Below are 9,836 nucleotides of genomic sequence, written 5' to 3'. Positions count from 1 at the left end.
GAGTGAAATAAAGAACGAAGAGCACAAAAGCTTCACGAGGACGTGAAAGGTCGTGGTTTTCTGAGTAAGGAGGCGAACGAGGACAGATCAGAGGAAGGTTTGGCACAGAAATAGGACGTAGGAAACCAAAATAGGAAGAGCTATTGCAGCGTGATGCAGGTGACCTGCAGCAGGTGTTTTTGTGTGCGTGCGTGCAGACAGGTCTGTGGAGGGGGCGTGGCTTATAAACTACCTGCAGCAGGTAAGGTTCGGGTTACCTGCAGCGCTCCAGTCTCTGCTCCGCTTTGGAAGAACATAATTCAGTGTTTGCTGATGAGTTTGTTCACTTATCGCTCAGCCGGTCAGAAGCCCAGAGTCGCAGAGCGGAGATCATCCACCCGCAGGTGAGTCGGTCATTACTCGCACCTGCGGCCTCTGCACAGCGTCTCCTCACAGCCTGAGCTGCTGCTTTTTTTTATTCTGCTGTTTGTTGGCTGGTTGGTTTCTGGCTGTGTGTCGCGTGAGAGCAGACTTCAGTAATCACTTCCAGCGAAACTCCATCAACGCTCGTGTTGTTTTCAGGAAACATGCGGTTTTAATGCGAGACTGTGACGTGTAATTCATACCTGCGTAAGAACTGGTTTTGTGCACGCGCGTGTTGTTGGATGCAGGGCTGCTGGGGGTGTATCCGGTGTCCGGTGTGCTCTCCCGACACGAGTTTGCGGAGGTGCGTGCGTGAGTGTTTGGTGTGCAAATGGTCCTGTTGCCTTGGTTACAGTGACATCACGCATGCTGCTGGGGTCACTTCAGCTTCACACGCACTTAATTTAAATGTGCATACATATATTTAAATCTAGTAAATGCTTTGTTATTGGCGGCGTCTGCGGAGTCCGCTTCATGATCCAGCAGCGCCGTCATGTTTGCGTCACTTAACCTAAGATTGACTTAAACTAACACCAACCTGTGCAAACCACCTGAGGACAAAACCAACACTGATACGGGATTTTGAAAACAAACTCTACAAATCCTTAAAACTTGTAAAAACATTACATATGAACTATACGTATGTTATATTTAGTGGATGGTAAGAATTTTGTGAGCGTCGGGCCGCAGCAGCATGTCGAACAGCCGCTCACAGTCTGTTTCTGCGCCGTTTTAACCAAAACTGGATCCAAACTGGAGGTTTTGGTGCCGTTAGCTCGGCTCTGTTTCACGCTTCCTGGACTTTAGATCAAAGGAAAGTTTGGCTATTGGAAGTTTTTTGTGCTGCACGCTTTTATGAGTTTGAGCAAACATAAAGGAGGAAGAACATAAAATGGAAACGCTGTGATAGATGGTTACTCTTGTTCTGCCAACCATTCATTAACCAAGTACATTGTCATTTAAATGTTGCACTGAAAGTACAAAGAGCATGAGTTTGCTTACTTTATTGCAATAATATGATCGAATTCAGTTGCTGCTGCCTTTGGAAGCCACTTTGAACCCCCCGCCCCAGCTCTTTCATGCTATCTCTAAAAAGGGCCATAAACGAGCGTCTGCAGCACTGTGACATACTGCAAAACAATCTTAAAGAACTTACCACTGTTACTCCTGACACGTGATGACTGAAAATATTCAGATTAATGAGTTTAATGTTATCATCTTCTTAATCTAAAAAAGTCAAACTGATTTAAAAACCTCCCAAATCAGAAGATTTACTACATTTTATAGTTTTATATCACTTTGAACTTGTTATCTTTAGCTGACCAAAGCACCCTGGACTCCAGCTTTAAATCCAAACATTAAGCTTTCTATAAATTTCGATAAGTTGTCTTCTCTCTCCCATGTTTTGCACAGTAAAGTATTATCAACAGGTCTTGATCCACTCCAAACATAAGTGTACGTTCAGGCGCACCCTCGGCTCCTCCGGTCTGTGTTGACTGGTTCGCTGCAGGAATGTGTGGCTGTGGTTGAACAGCTTCTCCACCCAGCGACAGCAGAAAAATACTCATACCTACTGTGGGCGTCCGACAGCAGGCTGATCCTCCGCCACGCCTGAGCTAAGAAACAATTAGATGCACGTTTGTCGGTCTCTGAATTTTTCCACCAACCGAACAAACAAAAGCCCGTCTGACACCACAGGGCAGCAAACACTAGAGTTTATCTACCCAAAATGAATAATCAGTTAAAGGAGGTTTGCTTTGTGATTAAAGATTTAATCTTGCAGTCCGGATTTAAGACCTGACATTATGCCTCAACACTGAGCGTGCCAGCTGGTCTTAGACATGAGTTTAGGGTCAGCTTGATGACTTCAACCCATCTCAGATCTAAAAGTTGGCTTTTCTAGGTTTTCCTCCTTTGCCTGGTTCATTTTTTTTCTTCCAGGTTTTGTCAGATTACAGCATCTTTATTTTCTAAGTTTTCGAACATTTCATTGTTTAAATGTTTAATCAACAAGTCGTGTAAAAGACTGGTGACCCGTCCAGAGCGTACCCTGCCTCTCGCCTTACGGCAGCTGGGATGTTGACGGCCCAAATCGTAGACATGGACAGCAGGCAGGATTCAATAATAGGTGAGCTGCTTATTTACAAGGGACAAAACAAAGTCCAAACTAATGAACCACAAGTTGTACGTGCAGACACTCTGACAAAGGCCAACGACTGCACAGAAAAGCAACCAGACACACTGCTGGATGATACTACAGCAGGGTGGGCAACTCCAGGCCTCGAGGGCCGGTGTCCTGCAGGTTTAGATGTGTCCTTGATCCATCACAGCTGATTTAAATGACTAAATGACCTCCTCAACATGTCTTGAAGTTCTCCAGAGGCCTGGTAATGAACTAATCATGCGATTCAGGTGTGTTGACCCAGGGTGAGATCTAAAACCTGCAGGACACCGGCCCTCGAGGCCTGGAGTTCCTCACCCTGCTCTAGAGATAAATAACCACCAGAATAAAACAGGAAGTAAGAAATGATAACTAAACGGCGAAACACAAAGACATTTACTTGAGATCAGGGACTCGAGAGGATGGAACAAGAAACTCTAAAGTATAAACTAAACGCTAATACAACCAGGAACAGAGAACTCTAAACTCGGTACACTAAAGAAATGCACGAAGCACCAACTCCGGGTCAAAGGCCGAGCACCGTGACTGCTACAGCATGACTAATTTCTCCCTTTCTGATTGTTGGTGGATGCTCACAAAACAAGGATTCGCTGTTCTCCAGGTGTGCGCTACGGTTTTCTTTCACCTTGCAGAGTTAAAAATGTTTGACCTGAGGTTTTCCTGTTCGGTAAAGTCTGGCGAGCGTCAGCTGAGCTGCGAGCTCAGACTCCGTCACCACGAGCTAAACCCTTCACGGCTCCGATGATGCCCGGGTGTCTGTTTGGCAATTACTTTGAGTCAATTTGATCGGTTTAAAGTCCGACATTAAACAAATACCTGGAAGAAGTGAGGCGCCACCTGCTCTGCTAATGTGCTGCCAGAGCGGGCATCGGGTCGATACTGCGTCCTTATGCAACCTCGAGCCTGAGCGTGTGCAGCTGTGTCAGGTTTAAGATTCTCAGGTTGTATGTTTTGGTCACATGTTAGTGCCGCTGATTCTTACTGAAGAGCTCTGGCTGGTCTGGGTGTTTGTCAGAGGAACATTCAGACTGTCGGCTTTTCTCGTCTTTCTGTAGTTTAAACCTGATGGCTGCAGACTTGCGTTATACGGCTGTCCCATGTACGATGTCATTGATGTCACTGTGGATAACTAACCAATCCCTCACCTTATTAGATGAGGAGCTAGATCTGACCGTGCAGGCTTAAATTAGCTGTTAAATGTACTCTGTTGGCTCCTGTATGAACTCTGAGGGGAAGGTGACTGTGTCGCAGAGCACAGGTGAGGTCACCTGCAGCTTTTAATTGTGTGACAGATCACACGACTGTCTACAGTTTCACTTCAGCCTGAGGTGTTCAACGGTGATTGGACCTGATGGAGTTACTGGAGAGATCCGCCTGACCCTGAAGCTCCAGTGTTTGTCGCTTTGAAATTTAAAAGTGAAGTTATTTGATCTTTAAAGGAAACTTCTTGTATTTAAGATAATTTTGAAAGCTTGCAAATGTGACTGTCAGCAGAATTTGAAGAGACATTTTTGACTTTATCTCCAAAAACGTCCCAGCAAGCACATTTGAAACGAAGCTGCTGTCTCTCACCTCCAACATCATTCTGAATAAAAACCTGTGAGAGGAGTCAGACGGCAGCTGGTCAGTGCTGAGATGTTTGCTGGGTCTGGGCTGTGTTGACCGCAGTTCTACTGAAGTACTTTTTTGTACTAAACATGGGCCAAAGACCTGGCAGGTCATTTTAGAAGACCTTTTTTATTTACACCGCTGTTCTATTAAAGGCCACACCTGACTTCCTGCATGAGTCAGGTGTGGCAGAGAAATGTGCAAGGCTGGTGCGGGACAGGTACGAGGACAGTGGTGATGTGTGCAGGAGGAGTGACAGATGGATTCGTGGTGGGACTACATCAGGGATCTGCTCTGATCCCCTTCTTGTTTGCAGTGGTGACAGACTGACAGATGGGGTCAGGCAGGAGTGTCTGTGGAGCTGGCGAGCCGTAGTGAGAGTGGGGAGCAGGTGGGAAAGAGCCTGGAGAGGTGAAGGAATGCTTTGGAGAGAAGAATGGAAGTGAGAAGACCCAAGATGGAACACGTGTGAGTGAGATGGAGACGTGCAGTGTGATAGTGAAGGAAGACGAGTTTAAATACCTGGATTAACAATGCACGTGAGAGGTGAAGAGATTCCAGGCAGGGTGGAGTGGGTGAAGACGAAACAAAGACGATATGGTGGGTAGTGTCTGAGGTGCTGGAGGCTGAGCTGGAGGGGGCAGAGATGAAGCTCAGGTTGAGTGGTTTGGAGACAAAGTTAAAGAGGTACGGCTGAAACGTGGACTTGCAGAGGAGAGTGGCTTTGTTGGACGAAGTACTATAGACGTGTAACGGTCTGTACGAGCTAGCAGCTAGCTGTGAAGCTGACGTGAATTCTCCAGAACACAGCATCTTCTTCCTGTATTTACTTTTGTTGCTCCGCCCCAGACACATCTGGCCAATAAGCAGACTGAACATTGTCACGTGGTTTCAGTGACATTTTGGTTCGCTTGGAGTTTTCTTGAATTTTTCTCAAATCACGAGAAAAGTTTGCAAAGTAAATGACCTACAGGCGTGAAAACGCCCTGAGTGACTTCTTACTGCTGCAGAGCTGCTCTGTCATTTTAATCCAGAGGTCTGGATTTAAGAGGAGGGAGTCACTTTGATATTTAAGACAAAAAGCAGCATTTTTCCTCTTTGTGAAGCTGCAGCAAACAGCAGATTTGTCTTTATGAAATCATTCACCAAACAATCATCTCATGGTTTCAGCTCCAAACAAACACTTCTGAGTCTTCGAGTCGAGTGTTTTGTTTGGAAGAAATGTGTGTGGATGATGATGCTGATTACCGATGTTTGCTGTCTGGAACAGTTGGTGCATTTCTTTGAGCCCTGAGATCAACCTGCTTAGGAAAAGCCAAAATACTGAACCTGAAGGAGAGGAAAACCACAGGAAGGGTAAGCGGAGCAGGCTCCGAGTTGATGAGCGTTTTCTAATGTGTTTCATTAGAGCAGCCGAGGCTGCTGGGATTCATTATGACTCAGATGATCTTCAGTGTCCCAAGGCCGCTCTGACTCTCAGCTAGCTAACATCTGCAGGCTAATGTCCCCTCTGATGGCCATAACAACACATAATGTTTTTACACCATTAAACAGCCTGTTTCCTTCAGCTTTATGGCTGCTGTTACCTGCAGCCCTCTCACACAAACACACTCGGGCAGCCTGCAGACCCACACGAGCTTCCTTTGCAGTGTTTACTGTCAGGATGTGGCTGAAAATTGCACTGATAGTTCAGTGAGGCAAATGCCTGAATAACAGCAGTGCATCTGCAGCTAAGTGCCGCCTGGAGGGATGTGTGTGCGAGCCTCGGTGCTCCACGTTACCGGATGAGGTTGCATCAAAAGTCGAGCCAGGTCCAGACTTTTATTTATTGTAACTGCTGTTTCCCTGCTGTGCAAACACAGAAGCCTCTTTGAATAAATAGTTTAATCAGGATGTTTGCAAAGCTGATTTAATAGTTGGTATATTGGAAACCAGAAAGCTGAGCACAATCTAATAGTTGAAGTAAAACGTTTGTATTTAAGAACTGCTTAAAAACTTTATTGCCTTCTTTAACTATCAGTTTAAATGTGTGCTGCTTGGAAAAAGCTTTTAGGGTTGAAGTACAGCCAAATAAAAGTGTTACACACACCTTGGAAAGCTGGATTTAAGGTGCCGACACCTGTGCTTATGCACTCGGCCTCCAGAGTTCAATGAGCTGCTTAAAGAGACTGTAATGCAAGTTTACAGCCAGATGTTTGACATTAGAGTAGCTTTGCATGATTCAGAGTTCACATTGATCCTCATTCATCTTACCTGGGCCTTCGTGCAGCCACTTAGTCCATCCTCTGCCTGAAACAAGATGTTTTAGCTCATCTCTCTTTACGCCTTTACTGGGAAATACTGACATGCAGTCTTACACCTCATAGAAAAGCCATTTAGAGACACCTGATCTCTTCATTATGAAGGTGAAGTTTGAAGAAAGGTCACGGGGTCGTAAAAGTCTGATCCAGAAGTCTCCTGATGTGTATAAAAAGTATTATAATGAGACATGTAGAGACCTGCTGCCTGCAGATAACATGGCAGTAACAACGGTCGTTTTTAGGTTCACGTGTGGAAAGACGCTACTCCGCTCTGTGATCCTCTCGTCTCAAACGCTCGCTCCTTCCTCTGCCTTTAATTCATCGCAATCCGCCGCCTCGTGACACCACTTCCAGATGAGTTGGTTTAACATTCAAATCTCCAGAGCGGCATTGGTGTATTTGGGTCACGAGATAAAGATCTATGCAGTAAAAAGAGTCCTCCGACACCTTTAGAAAGTCCTTTTTTCTGTCCTGAAACCAAACGGGACATAATCACTGAGCCTGAGTTATGAACTCACATCTGTCCGATGTGCTCTGAGAAAACTGAGACTGCTGTTTTTGCATTTTAGGAAAAATAATCTGGGGTTCGAGTCGTTCTGTTTTAATGCCACGGTGTGAGAAATGACGCCTTGGTGTCTTTGCAGTACAGCAGCTGGCGTCAGAGTGCCAAATAAAAGCAGGACGCTAACGACTCGCTGGCCTCGACTGAGACGCTCTCCGGGGCAAATGTAATTATCTTTATTTATAAACGTGTGTTTATCGCGGCTCCGCTGGCCTCTGTGCTCCATTAAAGGTGTTAGATGCTGGTTTGTAAAATCAACATGTCAGAGCCTCGTTAATTTTTAAGAACCGGCCAAAATGATCACTAAGAAATGTGCCTTTCAGCCTCCTGTGGCCTCCACAGAGCGAAATCTGCAGGAAGAAGAGTTTGTGTGTGGATGTGGAGGGGAGGGGCTTCCTTTTAATTAAGCCTTGCAGAAGACTATAATGGAGATGTCATTGGTCTGATGATTGGACTGAACAGACCACAAGTTTTACTTCATGGTTCTTTCTAGTCTTCTATCCACATGAGTCACTCGGGTTGGATCAAATGCGTCTAAACGAGACATTCCCGAGACACAGTCTCGCAGTCGTGGGCTCTTCTCCTGGTAGGACACGCCACAACACCGTCACCTAAGAGGCCTCCAGGACCAGAGCCGCCAGTGGAGGCCTGGGTGGTCCAATTCCTGTTTGAACGGGCCATGGGTGGCTGCTGATGCCCACGCTGCCTGCTGTTCTTCTGGCTTTGTGCAGTTTCTAAGAGGAATCGAACTCGTCAGTATTCGGCAAATTTCATTTAAAAGGATCATTGTTTCCGTCCTTCACAGCAGGCGAGTGCATCCTTTTTGTATTTGTGGGGCTGAATTTTCTTTCTCTTAAAGACTTTAAATCCATACGAGTCGCTCCACATTTAATATAAAACATTTTGGTTGTTTTAAACTCCATTATCTGCTTTTGTCTGAACAGTTTGAAAATTACACAAAAAAGCTCTGAAGAAGGTTTTAAGTCGTACATTTGCTCTGTCTGGCAGTCAAAACTAGAATTAAAGTGATTGAGACTTAAAGCTCTTATAAACTGGATTTTTATTTTTCTTCAAACCCACGTGTCTCTGCATCACTGCACGTTCACCACAGTCGTGCTCACAGAAACATCTGTTTGCTTTGAGTTTCCTCCTGAGGAGCTCTGTTCATTTCTTAAAACATTCAAGATTCAGCGGAGTCACAAAGTAAAGCTTGAAATGGTCTCTGGAAGCTGTCGGTGCTCAGTGTGAGCCCAAAATGTGTTTCTTGAAAGTTTATCTGAAGACTTTGATCTGTTGTTAACAGCTTCGGCCACAATCTGGGTTGAGAACATGAGAGGGAAAAAACGGGGAGAAATTTAAAACTTTAAATTAAGCAAATCTCCAGAGAAGAGCTCTTGCTCTTAGCTTTGTGATGTGCACTTTTGTTTTTTCTCCTTCTTAAATTTGGCAAACGGAGGACGAAACCATCTCGCGTTTCACTGAAGCGGCGTTTTCCTGCTTCAGCAGGAGCAGAGGCTCGTATTACCTTCCATCTGAATTACTTTACCATCCATTTAAACAGTGTTGCTGCCACAGCAGGACGAACCCGGGTGCATGTGAAGGTGTCGAGCAGAAACCGTGACATTGAAGCCGTTTCCATTCTGCAGGCCTCGCTCTGTAATCCTCTGGCTCCTGTTGAACTGCAGCTGAGCTCCTAAGACGGCGCCCGAGCCTCGGGACAAGTTTCTGTACAATAATAACAAAACACGATGAGTCAGACTCAGTAAAGCCAAATGTAGCTCCCAGGTCTGAGGACTGCACCTTTGATTCTTCTTGATGAACAGCAGGTGTATTATTTGTCAGGTAGTTTTATTAAAGCTGCTCCAGCATCACAAACAGTCCAGAGGACCAGTTCAGGCTTTTATCTGGCGTTGGCGTTTTATCCTCAGTAGTGTCCAACTCGATGAGTCATAAAATAAATGATCCCCTGCACAGCTGTGTTCGTATCAGGCTGTAAACGTGTTTATTTCTGCTGTAAAGTTGGACATTTTAACGCGGGACTGTTTGACTCGCTGCTGGAGCCTCGTGTGGACATTAGAGGAACAACAGCTTCCTTCTTGGGCTCTGCCCATCACTTCCTCTGGTGCGAAAGCTTTTCAGAGGAGCTTGATTTGAATATTTGGATAACACGTCAGCGCTGCATAACCACAAACCCACACACTGAAGTTTGTTTTGACTCAGACGGCTTTAAATGAGATTAATCTGCTGCCAAAGAGCCAATAACAAATGCACTTTGTTTGCTGAGAGTCACAAAGATGAGCCCGTTGTTAGCTGTCCAGAAACCCACAACACATCAGTGTTTTGTCCCACGTGGCTCTGACTGTATTTTCTCGGTCAGTTATTTTGGAGATGATCGGTAAACTCTACACCTTCCACCTATTCTCACAGTCTCACTTTCCATCATCTCGCATCCTCGTCTACTTCTACGTAATCTGTCTCTTCTCTGCGAGGGCGACACAAAGGCTGCTTGTTCCCAGCCTGCCTGCCTTTGTCCAGAACAGACAATGCAGTGACTCCAGGGGACGAAGAGGGGGAGGAGGAGGAGGCAAAAGTGAGTTAGGCGGAGAAAAAGGTGACAATAGGAAAAGAGACTAATTTTTACCCATGCCTGTGAAAAACATGAGTGTCTATATCAAGTTAGTGTTTTTTTTTCTAGTGTATGAAATTTAGGAACATCACAAAAAACACAAAATCAGCAGCAAGTTCCTTCCTGTTTATAGTTTATTTCATAATAATTCATTGT

General features: G+C 45.3%; 1 protein-coding gene across 1 annotated transcript in view; it reads left to right on the top strand.

The window, feature by feature from the left end:
- The first annotated feature begins 223 nt into the window (after positions 1-223).
- LOC146654739 (uncharacterized) overlaps positions 224-9,836 on the top strand; it is a 35,642-nt gene continuing 26,029 nt past the window's right edge. Inside the window, exon 1 of the mRNA XM_085380826.1 lies at positions 224-383. The gene's annotated coding sequence lies outside the window, so the exon portion shown is untranslated. The remainder of the gene's footprint in view (positions 384-9,836) is intronic.

The sequence above is a fragment of the Rhamphochromis longiceps genome, linkage group LG14 (assembly GCF_057381845.1).
Source record: "Rhamphochromis longiceps isolate RC_006_pf linkage group LG14, R_longiceps_female_GT1.1, whole genome shotgun sequence".
Lineage (NCBI taxonomy): Eukaryota > Metazoa > Chordata > Actinopteri > Cichliformes > Cichlidae > Rhamphochromis > Rhamphochromis longiceps.
This window is presented reverse-complemented; position numbering and strand designations above follow the sequence as displayed.